At 36.1% G+C, this 14,834-nt stretch overlaps 1 long non-coding RNA gene across 3 annotated transcripts in view; it reads left to right on the forward strand.

Annotated features, from left to right (window-relative positions):
• The first annotated feature begins 766 nt into the window (after nucleotides 1-766).
• LOC127789080 (uncharacterized) overlaps nucleotides 767-14,834 on the forward strand; it is a 38,257-nt gene continuing 24,189 nt past the window's right edge. Inside the window, exons 1-6 of one of the 3 annotated variants that reach the window (XR_008020487.1) lie at nucleotides 767-1,627; nucleotides 1,834-1,948; nucleotides 8,394-8,467; nucleotides 8,561-8,600; nucleotides 8,927-9,137; nucleotides 12,195-12,544. This is a non-coding gene — a long non-coding RNA (uncharacterized LOC127789080). Of the gene's footprint in view, nucleotides 1,628-1,833; nucleotides 1,949-8,393; nucleotides 8,468-8,560; nucleotides 8,601-8,926; nucleotides 9,138-12,194; nucleotides 12,545-14,834 lie in introns of those variants that run through there. The other 2 variants (XR_008020488.1, XR_008020489.1) reach the window with 2 other exon arrangements.

Raw genomic sequence — 14,834 nt, forward strand, 5'->3', positions numbered from 1 at the left:
TTTCGATAGATTTAGAATACCGAAAAATCAATTTTATAACAATTTCAGGTACCGAATCAACTATAGGGAATGCCTCGGAGCAAAATTGTCTAAAGAAAATTATATGGTCTCGACGAGCGTTCTGAGATAAGATTTATGGTATCAAAAGAAATCAGATCGGGAACAATTTTCGGTACAACTAAAATACAACTGTCATTTAGGCTGTGAAACCAAATCATTGTAAAAGACTCCCGAAAAATTAACGGAACCCTAGGGGGGCTCCGGTTTTGAGTAATAAGCAACCCTTCAGTGGTTTCAGGATTAAACAACAGTCTGGTAGGTCACTGGGGCGAAATCGTCCTTTTCAACTAAGAATTGGATTATTAATTGTAGATTTTCGGTATTAAAATGCAAATTTAGTCGATGTTTGAGGGCATGATTGTAATAAGTAAGTTACCCAAGTGATAATTAGAATTTAATGGTATAATTTCTTATAAATATTAGTGTACTATACATAATTATACATATATAATCTCATTTATGCGCATGCGCGTGGCCAGCTTCTGAGAAGCTTTAATGGCCACGATTTTGGCTGCAATTGGAGAGATTTTGCCAGCAAGATTTAAGGGAATGACAGCAAAAATTGTGGAGATTTTCTGATATGCTTGGCGGCCAAGTTGCAAAAGGGAATTTGAGTGTTTCATACGCCAAGTTGGCTGAAGTGGTGGCCAAGCTTCCTTAGTTATAAATAGAAGAGAGTTTGAGGGGTTTGAGCAGGGCAAGCAACAGAGAGTTGCAGTGAGAGCTATGGCTGAAAGTTAAAGCGTGAGAAATGGCTGGGTAAGAGAGGGAGATCGAGAAAGAGGCCGGTTGGTGGCAGCCCAAAGTAGCAAGCGGCCATAGCCGCAAGCTTCAAGCGGCCATAGCCGCAAGATCAAGTGGAGTAGGGGCAGCCGAGCAGCAACCACCGTGACAGTAAGCTGGACGACGCAAGCAGGGCAGGGACCGCGATGGAGGCCGGCGAGGCTGTGGTGGCCGGATGCGCTGGAAGCGCAAGAAAGCAGCGGCCAAGCCGTTGCGTATGTAGTAGTGGCCGCAGCCAGTGGCTGCGCACAGTGAGGCCGACAGCGGTGGCTGCGACCGCGCACGATGGAGCGAGGGCGGCTGGCGGAGGCGCTGAAGCATTGGCAAGCGGCGGCGAGGCCATGATTGCGGTGGCACAGTAGCTGGGCGAAGCTCGTTCGCGCGCGCAAGGCTGAAACAGAGAAGGGAGGAAGAAGAAGAAGAAGAAAGGAGAAGAGAAGGAAGAAGAAAAGAAGGAAGAAGAAAGAAGGAAAAGAAGGAAGAAGAAGAAGAAGTTGCAGGTGGTTGCGCGGGAAGCAGGGGAGAGAAGGAGGAAGAAGAAGATGAAGTGGAGGGAAAAGAAAAAGAAAAAAAGAAAAGAAAAGAAAGGAAAAGGAAAAAAAAAAAGAAAAGAAAAGAAAAAGAAGAAAAATAGGAAAATGATGGAGAAAAATCCTAAAAAATCACAAAAGATAGAAAACTATATTTCGGTGATATCCTGAAGATTTTGGTGAGAAAAACGGCTCTGGCACATTTTTCGAGAATACAGCACGCATATCGAGGAAATCGGAGATGCTGAGTTAAGGTAAGTAAAATCTTTTAGAAAATTTCAGAAATTCAAGAATATTATTTTATGAATTTCGTAGTGAAATATTTGAGAAAATATTTCTAGAAATATTTAATTTGGAATTATTGAGGAAAAATAGGAAGAAATAGAGAGAAATTAAAGAAAATGCCAAAATTATGGAAAAAATATGATTTAATATTTATTTAAATACCTATGATGATTAGGATGCTTTGAGATCAAAGTTGAGGTGTCTGGTGCGAATTTTGAGGTTAGCACGCAAATCAAGGCGATGCAAGAGGCAAGGCGCGAATATCGAGGTAGCTCGATAAGCTTGAGAAGGTAAGTGGTACTTCCTTGAAAATGTTTTTCATCATATTGACATGCCCTGATATGTATCTATCACATAGACTGCATACATGACTATGAAATGCATAATTACACGTTGATACTGTTGATCACACGCATATGAGGCCGTAGGGAGTACGAACTGGCACCGCTGTCTTATCAAGGGTGCACCTATACACCCCGGCTTCGAAAGAGGTGGCCGCTAAAATGATAGGCAGCATGAGGGGTGCAGTTGACACCTACGATGAAAGACATTGCATACACTCATGACATTGCATTTAGTACCCTTATTTAGATGGTTCATCATCTAACTTGGGTTCGCCCCTGGAACATTCGACGTTCCAACCGGGACTTGCAAAGATGCTTCCGAGATTGGTGATATGTAGTGACGCGAGAGGTCAAGAAGCAAGTAAATGTACCATGTTATGTTGTAATATGAGTAGTTTAAGAATTATGTACATTGTATTGTCAGACGCTTATGAATTAACTTTGTAATGAATGTCATGTCTAGTATGAGCAGGTTCAATTCAGCTTCCGCTTTGTATTTATTTTCTAGTGTAGATATCTCGCACTAGATAAGGTCTTAGGGAATTTCGGGATAATAAAAAAAAAAAGAAAAGACCAAATTTCCTAAGGCATAACACGCCCTAAAGAAGTGGGCTGTTACAGTTGGTATCAGAGCTTAAGTTTATTGGAAGACCTAAGTGACTCGGATATAGTGAAATTAGAGTTAAACCATATTTGAAAAGTAGGGAAGAGCGAATTGGAGACTTAAGAGGATCCGATGCTGACAGAACCAGTTAGTAGGACCCCCAAGTAAAGGCTTAAGGGAAAGAAATTCATGGTTCGTAAAACGAGATCCCTATTTAAAAATTTGGGGATTGTCGGTTGAAGACTTAGAGGTTACTGGATTTAAGTGTTGTGTAGTGGAAATGCATATCTAGGTAAGTTCTGGCTAAGGAAAGACTTGGTATTTAAGTGTGTCCATTCGTGACCCACCTCTCTTTCACGTATAAACACTATTCTGGTATACGATTACTATTCTCGGTGAATAGTAAAAGCCTGATAGGAGCTAGTACAATGATCTAGCTATTGAAGTTAGGATCCAATGAGATGATTCGGGTGTAAGATTGACTCGGTAACCATGATTATAGATCCGAGAGATTTAGAGACTGTTGATTGAGGTTATTAGTCGAAATCATTACGAGAAATGATAGGATAACTGTGGTTATCTAATCATGGATGATTAGTCTGATGTGACATAGCCTAGCTAGAGAGTTAGGATCAAATGATAAATATTTTTCGAGGATCATTTAGTGTCCCGGTAATGAGATGTAAAGATCAGGGATCCAACGGATTAGGTTAAGTAAGAGGCCAAAGATGGTCAAATGATGGCGTATGAGTTGTGTCAATTAATCAGTGATAGTGGTGCAACCGATGTGACTAACAGAAAGGGGATAAGGAACTCTAGCAAGCGTAACGACACTACTAGTTCGGTGTTCGTAGTGACAGATCTGGATCTAGGGACCCACGTGCAGATGGTTGAGGAATGGCTTGCGATAAGTTACGGGAAGCCCATCGATCGAAGCATCATGTCAGACTGCCTGGGAGACGATCAGATGATGAAAAGCTAGGACCGTCCAGTAGGGTCTGTACCTTGTATGGAGTCTAAGTTCCAATGGCCTAGGATGCAAAGTGTGCCACTAGCTGTGACTGATCAAGACCGGAAGCCTAGGGAATTAACCCGAAATGAAGTGGATTGAATATGGACTAAGTGTCCTATTTAAAGAATTGTATCAGGGTTCGCGGTCATCTTGGGATTGGGTGACATGACGAACAGTGCGAAGTTTAAGGTGTAGAATACCTCAGTATCTAGTGAGATCATGAATGATTGTGCATCAATAGTCAGCGGGATCTAAAATACGAGAGTCAGTGAATTCTCAGTAAGTGAGATTTCGGGTAATTCAACATGGATAGTTCAAGGCCCTGACGATAAGTAGTAAAATAGCAATCTCGGTCCAACGCAGAGTTCGGGAATTGAAAAATAATAGAGTTGCTTGATAGGTCGTATTGACCCTAAAGGAATGATAGGAAAGTCTAGACTATGACCTGCAAAATCAGGTAAAGTTGTCAGCGGTCAACCCAACGAGAAGAACTCGGAAGCACCATGAGGAATGGTGGATTTAGGGCAATCATTGCAAAGTTCTTGGAAAATGATTAGAACCAGATATCGTGGTCCGATTTGAGGTTTTTGGGAGATAAATCGATTTATAATTCTTGAGGAATTCATGATTGGGGATATAAGGATTCATGAGGAAACTTTAGAGTTTTCAGGTAGAAATCCGCTAGGGATTGGAGTACCATGGGAGACGTAGGTACTTACCCACTCCAGTTAGCAAGATGGTTACGGACAGATATCTTTGAGAGTCTTTGGCATGCTTGAGAGAAACAAGTAATGGCAAATGTGCCAGGATGTCAGATTACAGTAAGAAATGTCACGTTCTTAATAGATTAAAATCTATTGGAGATCTAGAATTTTCAATTTTGAAGAATAAAGGTCCTGTTAGGTTAGACGATTAGTCTAAGATAGCCCTAGTCGGCAAATCGAGGATGTGTAGCTGGGCGATGATTAAAATGATGCCAGTAAGTGTAAAAAAAAAATGCCAAGAGAATATTCCCAGAAGGTTTTTCGGATTTATTTTTAATGATAAATTGAGGTTATTAGATGCTTAGCTATGTGTGGTTTGATTGAAGACGTAAATTATCGAGGTTTGAAAATAGTGATAACTAAGAGTCAATATCTTTACCTCAAACTTGATGAATTATTAAACAGCTACAAGAAACTATGATATTTTCTAGGGTTGATGCGCGATCAAGGAGTAAACAAGAAACTATGATATTTTCTAGGGTTGATGCGCGATCAAGGAGTAAAGTAGACATTTGCGATATTAAGGTTACGTGTGACGCTCTTCATTGTAATGCTTGAGAGTAAATGGTCCCAAGATTTTGATTGGATAATAATAATGTCATAAATTGTGTGGACTAAGAGGCTAGAATAATACAAATAAGTTGATAGCACTATTGTCAAAGACGATTAGACATTAGAGTCAGGGAGCAAGTCTAGAGATTGCGAGTTGACAAGTGAACTTGTGCTACGGTTGACTGGAAGTCAAAAGAGCTAATGGTCAGATACGAGAAAAGTAATCAAATGATTTATTTCTGGTAAAGTATGATTATAGTCAATTAGCACGAGATGGTGCCTTAAGGATCGAGCATGATTAAAGTTAGTTGACGTAAAACGTTATTACTAGAAGAGTAATTTGAGGATTAAATGATTAATGATATAAAATGTTACTTGAGGATCACTTTGAAAAGTACGAGAAGTTTGGCGACCAAGTAACAAAGGAGCAAGCGATACAAGAATATTAGTATTGCTAGACTTGGAGGACAACGTTAGATTTCGGTCGATATTAAAGGTTAAGTTACGAAAATAATTTTTGGAGACAAATGAAATCTATTAATATTCTTTGAGGAAACCTCGAATAGGTCGGCTCGAGCAAAGATTAAGCAATGACTAAGCTTGAGATGACCTAAGGTAAGGCATAGCTAGTTTCAAGGATATGTGATGACGTATATTTGTGATATTTTTGAATCCAAGGGTACGTGAAATAGTTCGACGACATAAAAATATTTCTTGAGAATCGATTTGATAAAAGTTAAGATGTATCGAGATCAAGGACTTTGTGTTAAGATTGGAAAATTGTCAAAGCATAATTGATTGATTCAAAATAAATGACGTCGTAGGAAATCAGAATTAAAGAAATGTCGTGATATCGATTGGATGACTTAAGAAAATTGAAAATTGAGAATGCGAACATGAGAGCCGCGGGCTCATTATGATGTGAGTACCAACTTAGATAGAAGCTCGAGTAGAGACTCATGGCCCAAGGACCAAGTTATGCGATTATAATTTGAAAGGTATGCATGGTTGACAAGTGTACTTGTCTAGAGGTTGATGTGTATGGTCAGTCTAAGAGTTCGGATTTTGATATGTGTATTGGTATTCACGAGTTTCGAGTGGGATCTTCTTTATTTGATCAATCAGGTGTTGATTCCGATGATGAAATTTTGAAATTTAGGATATGTAGCAAATTTCGAGGACGAAATTTTTGTAAGGAGGGGAGAATGTAATACCCCATGTTCGTATGAAGTTGCCACGTAATTTCGATAGATTTAGAATACCGAAAAATTAATTTTATAGCAATTTCAGGTACCGAATCAACTACAGGGAATGCCTCGAGCAAAATTGTCTAAAGAAAATTATATGGTCTCGACGAGCGTTCTGAGATAAGATTTATGGTATCAAAAGAAATCGGATCGGAAACAATTTTCGGTACAGCTAAAATACAACTGTCATTTAGGCTGTGAAACCAAATCGTTGTAGAAGACTCCCGAAAAATTAACGGAACCCTAGGGGGGCTCCGGTTTTGAGTAATAAGCAACCCTTTAGTGGTTTCCGGATTAAACAACAGTCCAGTAGGTCACTGGGGCGAAATCGTCCTTTTCAACTAAGAATTGAATTATTAATTGTGGATTTTCAGTATTAAAATGCAAATTTAGTCGATGTAATACCCCGAGAGCCCAGAGAAGTTAGTATATATTGAGAATAGTGTAAGAAATGAAACAACACCAGCTGGATACCTTTTGGGCTGAATGTTGGCAAAGAATTCCCAAGTTAAGTGTGCTTAACCTGGGGTAATCCAGGGATGGGTGACCCCCTTGGGAAGTTCGCGTAAGCCCATCAGGGTAAGTTGTTTCAGTCCTTCCTATCGCTCGATCGGGTCATTACAGGTGGTATCAGAGCCGACCCCCGAGCCTCTGAGCGCGGTGGTGGGGCAAACCTCAGCGAGGAGGCTGAGTCCCGAGGGGGGTGTGTGTAGGCCCCTATGGGGGTGCATGTAGGCACCTTAGGCGAATCCCACATCAGCCATGCAAAGGGGGAGATCTGGGACCGGTTGTAAGGTCGCATGACGAGGACGTCATGAGCTTAAGGGGGGGAGAATGTAATACCCCGAGAGCCCAGAGAAGTTAGTATATATTGAGAATAGTGTAAGAAAGAAAACAACACCAGCTGGATACATTTTGGGCTGAATGTTGGCAAAAACCTCCCAAGTTAAGCGTGCTTAACCTGGGGTAATCCAGGGATGGGTGACCCCCCTGGGAAGTTCGCGTAGGCCCATCAGGGTAAGTTGTTCCGGTCCTTCCTATCGCTCGATCGGGTCGTTACAGCTTCAATCCCGGGCCGAAGCCTATGAAGCTAACCCAAACAATCGTCATCACCTTGGGCTTCATTAGGAAACACAAAACCCAACAAAAAGAAGTATGGTCACCTATTTTTTCATTCTACCAAGCGTCGAGTATGAGAGCAAGACCACTTTCAAATAAATATCTTATTGTCTTTGTAGGGTTAAATGTTATAAAAGGTTACAATGAACTCCAGGGACTCAAATGACTTCATTTTTCCCAAATTCTGGAAATCTCCACTGGACAATCTACACCAGTTAATGATTCACCATTTCAAAACGATAATCTTTTTGAATTTCAAAATCATTTGTCTCCTCTTATGTCCTATAACAATACGGAGACTTACGAGGGTCTAGAGCATAAAAGTACTTTTGAAGTACTGGAGTTAGAGCTTGAAAATGGTCTTGCTGTCATACTTGACCCTTTAGACAACGAAAGCAATTCCAAGCATAATAGTATTGGGCAGAAAGAAAAAACAGGTGACCATACTTCTTTTCATGTTGATTTAATGTGTTTTCTTTTTGCTTTCAATTATCGTTTAATTACTCCTTTCTTGATTTTTATTTTTTTCTTTTTGGTCACCTACCTGCAGTTCATATATCTTCATTACTTGGTAATCAAATAATTAATTTCAATTTTTGACCAAAAAAAATTAAATGAATAATTAAGTAAAAACAAATAGAGCAAGAATTTTATCATGTTATTTTTTGAAAAGGGCACGAAATTAGCTCAGCTCTATCATCGACTTTCTTGCCATTATCCATGCTTTTCTAATTTACTTTTGTGCTGAAAGCGTTTGCAGAAAATGATTAGGTTTCCTTCTTACTAGAGTATGAGTTCGGAAAAGAATTATGGCATTCATCTTAAGCACTAAGTTGGCACTAGATTTTTCAATGGACTAACAATTTGCAGCTATGTTTATGCGTTTTGTTCGCAAATATTTTGTGTGTTTTGTTCCCCTAAAAAACAAAACAATTTGTAGTTCACATTGCAATCATGTGCTTTTTCAGCATTTTTATTTAACTTTTAAAGTAGTTGTGTTATGCAATATATATATATATATATATATAGCTTTGAAAGTCAAATATTTGGCACAATTTACTCATTTATATCTCCATCTTTCTTAACATGTTAGACAGTGGATATGAGAAGAAAGAGGACCCTATTGAGGCTTGCAAGAGGTCTGACGAGTCTTCTTCTACAAGTGAGGTAGTATATATATGTCTTGATTGGCATTTTAATTCCATATATCCATTCACAAATTGACAATTAAAATTCATTAAATCACTTCTTTTGTTGCAGGCTCCAAAATCTGAGGATGGAACTTTCATCTCTAGATAAGGTCTTCACTGCAATATTACTTCAGTGCTTAGAAAGTATTTAGTAAATAATCTAGTTTCTTGCATTCATTTGCATTTTATCTCTTCAATCCATGCTAAAGAGAGTAAATACTTGGATTGTGAGTCAATAAAAAATTAATTAATCCCACATTATTCTTAATTAGTGTTCCCTTTTTGTCATTGGTCACCTTAATTAGTGTAATTCTTTGTGGCTGCATTGTCTAGATAGAGGTGACAAGAGTTCTCCTCTTGTATAAATTCATATGCAATATTATTTCTTTGTTGAAAACTACTAATTTTATAGTTCAACCTTGTCTTATTATTTTAGCGAGAGCAAAGGAATCTCCATCTTGAGGGCACTTCCTTGCAGCCTGTGGTACCAAGCAAGTCAACAAGAAGAACCTCCCGCAGGTCCAAGGCAACTTCAATACAATCAGAAATTGTTAGGAGATCACCAAGAATAGCAAACCTATCATTGAGAGGTCAACCATCCTAGGGTACTTTTGAAGCTTCAAGAAACTAGAAAAGAAAATATGAAGGTTTGGATCTCTTCAAGCTAGATTACAATGGCTAATCTTTCATAGACTGCTTGGTGTAGCCTCAACCTTTTTGTGATTTTTATTGTTTTTAATTTTTGCGAGTGGGAGAGAAAAGTGAAGTCTTAACTATTGATTTTCTCCTGCTATAGTCGTGCTCTACCTCCACAAAGTCTAAATTTTCAAGATAATAAATTTTAATTATTGTTTTTTTATTTAAGGGATAAAAGTATAATTTTAACTATTGACCTACTTGTCCTACAATCGTGTTCTACCTCCATAAAGTCCAAATTTTCAAGATTATAAATTTTAATTATTGTATTTCAGAACAACAAAATAAAATTAAAAATATAAATATGTAAACTATTAAATTTTGTTAATTTTATTGGGCAGTCTTTCAAAAGATATCCTCTGATTATTGTAAGTAATTATATAGTTTTCTTTTTATTGTTTCTTTGTATAGAGGACCTTTTTTGTGAGCTTGTTTTGTAACGACCGGTTTGTGGGTCTAGGTGTTATAGGTATTTTAGTTTGCACAATAGAGTTGTTGTCTTTATTAAATAATTGTTGAAAATATTATATGCATTGGTAATTGGGAAAATTAATGAAAATAATATTTTTGTGGGAAGATAAATGTAGGTGGATCAATGTCTTTGTGAGTATAAATAAAGTGTGTGGAAAAGCCTCAAAGTTGTGGGCTAAATGGGTTTAGACCTTATTTGAATTAGGCCATTGATAAATAATTAAATTTTAAGTGTAAATGAATTGGGTTGAATCCAAATCTCAAGGAAAGTCCATTGGGCCTTAGTTGGATTGGGTCATATATTTTGACTTGGGCTTGGACCATGGGCATAGAGAATGGTATCTTAATTAAAAAGAAAAAAAGATTAAGAAAATAGCAAAATGACCAAAAGGGGTAAGAGATAATTGAATTGTGTGTGTTAGTATGAGGGGCAAATTAGGGAAACCAAAAGGGAGATGGATTGGAGGGAGTTGGGAGACAAGTCTCCCCCATTTCCCCCTCATTTTCTTCCTTTTTACTTTCTTGTTCCCTTCTCCTTCTCCCTCTCCCGATTGTCTCTTCTTCCTCCATTGTTCTTCTTCATTGGAGCTTCAAGTGGAGAATTTCCAATTTGAAGGGGTGTTTTCATCTCTGTGGATTTGCAACCATCTAAGGCAAGTTCTCTTCCTTCTTGTTTCATATGCAAGATCTTCTTCTTCTTCTCCTTATGATTGTGTAAGCTCTTCTTCTCTTGTTTATCTTTTAATGCAAGTTCTTCAACCTTGTTTCCATCTTAGAAGGCTTGGTTCCTTCAATTTTAAGTTGTTGCTCTTAAATTCTTATTTTCGGATTCACTAACCATGCTATGTTCTTTGACCCATAACTTCTTGTGGTTATATCCAAATTGAGATCCGTTTATTGGGTTGTAAACTAGACATCTTAAGATTCATTTTAGACACAAGAATCAAATTTTTGGACTAAGATTTCAGCCCATGATAGGCTTATAAATCCCTGTTAAGATCTGAAAATTTTACTGCTTTTGAGTAAACTGACCTTGTTGTACTCTTTAGGGTATAACTCTCTGTGGTTATATCCAATTCAATATCTGTTTATTTTTGTGTAAACTAGACTCGATAATCTTAGCTTGGTAAATTTTTTAGAATTTTTGGTTGCATTTGGGCCTACAGAATACTTGTTAATTCTTGCCCAGAATCTGAAAATTTTCTGCTCTGTTTTTGGATAACCTGTTCTTGCTTCGGTTTTTGAATTATAACGCTCTGTGGTTATATTCGAATTGTGATCCATTTATTTTTATATAAATTAGACATCATAGGATTCAATTCAGTATAAGATTTAAAATTTTTGTTTATGATTTGGACCCATAACAAACTTGTTGAATTCTATCTAGAATTCTGTAAATTACTCTTACGAATTCTGCCTTGTTTCGATTTGTATGGAATATCTCCTTAAGGTTATTTCAGATTTCAAACCCAGTTGTTGTTATAGAAACTAGACTCATTAGGCTTTGATTTGGTATATCGTTTGTGGTATTTCACCAAATATTGAGCCCGGATCAGATTTTTTGAAAATATGCTTGAAATCTGGAAATTTCTAAAAAATGTTGTTATTCAATTCTTCCTATGTAGTCTATCCTTCCTATGTTTAAAATTACGATTTTTGTCTAGTTTCTTCCATTTTTTGAATTATTCTTGATAACCCTCATTTTTGGATAAAATGGTTTTATTCTCCTTATTTCGATAAATCTTGCAATATTAATTGGCTTTTTTGATGAACATTGCTAAAATCTAAATAGGGTTTTGTGTCACCCTACATTTCTTAAGGAATGACATTTCTTGATTAGGGTCTAGTGTCATGCAAGATTTGTTGTTTCTTGCATGTATAAATTTTGATTCCTTATGATTATTATTGGGGTAAAAATATACCGTAAATATTGGTTGGGCATTTCTATAAGTATGAGTAAATAAATGCATTAAAATTTATCATGTGATCATAAGATAGTGCACACCTTAATTTATGTAATTGTGCATGATAAGCATGAATTGAGATTTTTCTTAATCATTGAGGATTGATATGAAATTGGGATATGCATAAGTGATGCTTGATTATACTAATTTGCGCACCTATTATTTTATGCGGCTGCTATGTCCGTGGGTAAGAAAGGATATCTTATGACTGCTTGACGCGGGTGAGGTGGCCATCAACCCAGTAGGCGAGGCTCACATTATTATTTTTTGTTGATGTATTTTTATGATACATGGATGTATTGGTTGTGGGAGCCTTGGGAATTATGTGGAAAATTCCTTATTATTGGTGCATGTGCATAAGCATGGAAATGACTACATGATATGTTTAATAATCATAGCATAGGAAATTAACGTAAATGGAAAACTTATGAGTTGTGTTATACTGATATCTTCTCATAGAATTGTTGTTTACTCTATATTGATTATCCATGCCTTTGATTCTATATCTCCATGCTTCATAAATATACTTATTGAGCCTTGTGGCTCACCTTGTTTACTCTCGTGTCATTCCAGGTAAATGTAAAGCAGTAGTTCAGGGCGAGTCCAATGGGGCTAAAGCCCAGGATTAGAGGTGTACAAAGACCTTCCAAACTAGTGGTCCATGTTAGTGTTTGTGATGAGGGCATGTGTGAGAAAATTTTTATGTTGTAAAATTTGTTAATGCCCTTGTATTTCATTTTGTGTAGACTATGGTCCAAGATGTTGTAAACCTTTATGTTAGCTTCCGCTGAATTTATCTAAGGATAGTATTATGGTGTTGTATGTTATTGTTTTATATCACACTTGTGATGACCTCCTTTCGGATATCCTATACTAGCGGAACTATCCGAGAGTGGGCCACTACATATTTAGTCGTTTGTTGTCATGCTTGAGATATCTCCTACTATAAAAATGTAGACGTTTTTGTGGTTTTTCATTTAATCAAATTCTTATTTACAAAAAGAATATTAAATTTTAAAATTGTCAATTTTGTCATTTTATTTAAATTTTAAATTTATTCTAATATCTAATATAACCAATAACTGGGCCTTTTTAAATTGTAGCAAATTTTTAAAATAGCAAAATTTCTAATTCAAAGTTAAGTTTTTTGTTTAAATTTTAATTTTATTCTATTATCTAATCTAATATATAACTAACATGGGTACTTTGAAAAATTTATGACTTTATTATATCAAAATGGGTTTTTACTTAAATAGTAGAACCGAATAATAGATTGATAATAGAATAGAAGAATAACGTGGGATTAGATTTTTATTTTAAATTAATTATAATATTTACAAATTATAAATTTTTACAAATTAATTTTTATTGCAATTTTGATAGTGTGGGGCATGTCAATAATTAATCTGATTCAATTCATTAAGGGCAATTTTTTTAAAGACTTGGGACTCATTTTTTTCCAAATTTTTAATAAATTATAATATCTGAAAATTTTGAGAAGTGGGCAGGGATATTAAATAATTAGTTCTTTAATAATTATAAATTTCAAAATACAAATTTTAGTTTTTTATTTTAAATTTATTCAAATAATCTAATAAATAACTAGGGAATTTTGAATTTTTTAAGTTTCAAACGAAAATTTAAAAAAATGATAAAATAGGTAACCCCACTCTTCTCTAAATTTCAAAATATAAATTTTAGTTTTGTAATTTTGATGATAAAATATGTGAAAGGTATTTTAAAAATAACGAAAGTTTGATAAAACTCAGCACAACAAAATGAGTGTTTTATTCGGGATGTTTTTCATATCCAATTTGCCCTTACCCCAGCCTGCATGCTTATTGATCTGACACACATCAAACCCTACAGGCCTACCCAAATCATTATGTCTCATGCCATCATCAAATGAGTCACACTCCCCTAATTCCCTCTCACTGGAGGTCAAACATCGCTAGCACGGCTCCTCTACCAGTGGCATCTCCACATCACCAACACAAGCACTCGACCCTTCATCCGACCCCCTTGAACTTAGGCAAGCCGTTGACCGTGAAAGAGGTAAACGCAGTAGCCCTCCACTCCCCTCACTCTCATCGTACTGCTATTCCTATTAAAGCCTAACGTGGTTTTTTTTTTTTTTTTTTTTTTTGTGCTGGAGAACCTAATGTGTCGTTAGCCAACTATATATAATTTGTTTTCGATTATATATTTATATAATTTCTTTATTTGTACTTTTAATTTGATTTAAATATAAAAAATAAAAACAAAAAAAACTGAAAAGGAAAAGATGGGCCTTCTCCCGCCTAACTTCTCCAAGCAATTACAGAAAAAAAGAGCTCGTTTCCAACACCATTGTTGTATTTTGTTATTTCCAAAAATATAAGAATTAAAATTTATAATCATAAAAATTTAAATTTATTGGTGGTAGAGCATGACTATCGCACGAGAAGATCAATTGTTAAGATTGCATTATCCTCTTAAAAAAAATAATTAAAATTTATAATCTTAAAAATTTAGACTTTGTGGAAATAGAGCACGATTGTAGCACAAAAATATGAACATTTAAGATTGCATTTTTCGCCCGAAAAAAAAGCACAAAAAGGTTAAGACTACACCAAGCAGCCTGGTCTGTGGTGAATATCAAATGAAATTATTTGATTACTAGGTAATGAAGATATAAGAACTGCATGTAGTGACAAAAATAAAAAAATAAAAACCAAGAAATTAGTAATTGAACGATAATTGAAAGCAAAAGGAAAACACATTGAATCAACATGAAAAGAAGTATGGTCACCTGTTTTTTCATTCTGCCAAGCGTCGAGTATGAGAGCAAGATCACTTTCAAATAAATATCTTATTGTCTTTGCAGGGTTAAATGTTATAAAATGTTACAATAAACTCCAGGACTCAAATGACTTCATTTTTCCCAAATTCTGGAAATCTCCACTGGACGATCTACACCAGTTAATGATCCACCATTTCAAAATGATAATCTTTTTGAATTTCAAAATCATTTGTCTCCTCTTATGTCCTATAACAATACGGAGACTTACAAGGGTCTAGAGCATAAAAGTACTTTTGAAGGACTGGAGTTAGAGCTTGAAAATGGTCTTGCTGTCATACTTGACCCTTTAGACAACGAAAGCAATTCCAAGCATAATAGTATTGGGCAGAAAGAAAAAATAGGTGACCATACTTCTTTTCATGTTGATTTAA

This window comes from Diospyros lotus, chromosome 13, assembly GCF_014633365.1.
Source record: "Diospyros lotus cultivar Yz01 chromosome 13, ASM1463336v1, whole genome shotgun sequence".
NCBI classification, from domain to species: domain Eukaryota; kingdom Viridiplantae; phylum Streptophyta; class Magnoliopsida; order Ericales; family Ebenaceae; genus Diospyros; species Diospyros lotus.